Source organism: Tupaia chinensis, unplaced genomic scaffold (assembly GCF_000334495.1).
Source record: "Tupaia chinensis unplaced genomic scaffold, TupChi_1.0 Scaffold000102_1, whole genome shotgun sequence".
Classification (NCBI taxonomy): domain Eukaryota; kingdom Metazoa; phylum Chordata; class Mammalia; order Scandentia; family Tupaiidae; genus Tupaia; species Tupaia belangeri.
The window spans coordinates 937,486-939,565 of record NW_006159566.1 but is presented as its reverse complement, the minus strand read 5'-3'; the positions used below and the strand labels follow the sequence as shown (position 1 = coordinate 939,565).

At 53.1% G+C, this 2,080-nt stretch overlaps 1 pseudogene; it reads left to right on the top strand.

Moving 5' to 3' along the window:
• The window catches only part of LOC102491663 (26S proteasome non-ATPase regulatory subunit 7-like), a 20,838-nt pseudogene that overhangs the window by 4,488 nt on the left and 14,270 nt on the right, over positions 1-2,080 (top strand).

Here is a 2,080-nt window from a genome sequence, read left to right as displayed (position 1 = left end):
GGTAGACTATGTGGGAGTCCAGCGACATAGCCATTACGCTAACTGCTGGTTCCCTCAGGTAAGTTTTAATTGCTCAGAACGTAGCAAAGGGGCGTCTTGGATGCTACAGCCCAAATGACTTTGCCAGGCCCCCTGCTGTGCCCTCCGATGTCTGCTTTCAAGATTTATCTCCACTCAGAATTAACTAGAAGGAGGAGAAGGAGCGGGGGAGAAGGAGGGGAGGAGGAGGAAATGCTAAGCAGCAGCTCCATGTTCCGACAAATTAAGTTCAGCTCCCACAATGGCAAAGCGCGCTGGGTGCATGTTAACCAGGCAAGTTACTGCAGGGTCTTTTCGGAGGGCTGCTTTTATTTTTCTCTCGGAAAATGTTTCCAGCTCCAACATCCTTGCAGGCTTTTGCCAAAATTCCAAGTTCAGCGGAGAGGAGTCGGTGGAGCACGGCCTCCCACCTGCTAGTGTGAAGGGTCCGGTTGTGCGGTGTACCAGGGAAAACCCATACGATGGTACAGACAGAGAATGCGGCTTTGCGGGCCTCAGAACACAGTGGGGGCTGTGGTTTAGCATGTCGAAGGGAATGGAAGATCCCACAAACAGCAACTGAATAGTCGTTCTCCCAGGCCCCCGCCATAAGGGCTGAGCGAGTGGGTGTCCTCCCCAGCTGCACATTTCACTGCAGGACTCTGGGAGAAAGCGCAGGTATCGGAGACCTGCCTGTGGTGTAGACATAGACGGTAAGAAGCAGGGACACTTCATCCCTTACTCCTGGAGGGCTGTGAGCAGCTGGGCTGTGGCAGCTCTGCCCTTACGGAGGTCGGGCAGCCCAGGGCTCCCTCTGACTCTGCGGTGGGCTGGCCTCCGGAGCACAAGCTGTTCTGTCCGCACGGGCGGGTCACTCAGCATGTCTGCTCTCTCCCCTTGTGGCATCCCGAGCAACATGGCCTGGAAGGACCTTATCCAGCCATTCTTGTTTTTGAAGATTTTTGCTGTAGGGCACATGTGCTCACCAGAGAAAGAGAAAGAGAGGGGGGATGGGAAAGCAAGAAATTGCCCGCTGGGCAGATGTATGGCCAAAACCTTAAAAAAAAATGCAGACATAGGTCAGCAGGTGGTGTGACAGTTACATCACTGGACTCCGGCCACTCTGCGGTCCTTTCTCCTCTACTCTCTCAGGGTCTGGAGCGTGCACACACACGTGTCCAGCATGTTTTTCAAGCCAAGAGGTTTGGAACTTAAACTGCATGATCAGCTCTGTGGGATCCAGCCACCTTAACCCCCAAGCCATGGGCTGGCCCAAGTTTCTCATTCTATCACTCACTCCACTAGTGTTTCTTGAGGGTGCCTACCATGTGCTCTGCCCTGTCCTGAACCCTGCGGAGGCAGCTGTCAATAAATTTAGAGCACGTGGGGGCCAGCAAGTGGCCTAGTGGTTAAGGTGCTGGACTGCCCCTATGCCCAATCACAGTTCAAGTCCCTAGACCTGGTGACTTGAAAATCACACCAGGCACATATGCACGCATGCCTAAAATCTCAAGAGGAGAATGTAAAAGGACTTGCGGTGTGGCCATGCCCCCCGGAGGTCATTTCTTACTTTCCCTCTCACTGTCTCTCTCTCTTTTTCTCTCACTCTCTGGCAAGCACATATACCTATGGCCAAAACCTTAAAAAAAATTGTAGACATAGGCCAACAGGTGGTGTGACAGTTACATCACTGGACTCCGACGTGGCTGACAGCAGTTCAGTTCCCAGACCTGGTGGCTTGACACTCATGCTGGGCACATGTGTGCATGCCCAAGATCCCAAGAGAAGAACGGGGAAGGGGTTGTGGCATGGCCATCCCCCCTGGGGGATCATTTCTCACTTTCCCTATCACTATGTCTGTCTTACTCTCTCTGGCAAGTGCACGCACCCTAAGGCAAAACCTCTTAAAAAAATAGTAAAACTGGGACCAGCAGTTAGCGTAATGGCTATGTCGCTGGACTCCCATGTAGCCGACCGCAGTTCGAGTCCTGGACCCGGTGGCTTAAACTCACGCTGGGCGCATGTGTGTGTGTACCCAAGATCCCAAGAGGAGAATGGAGGA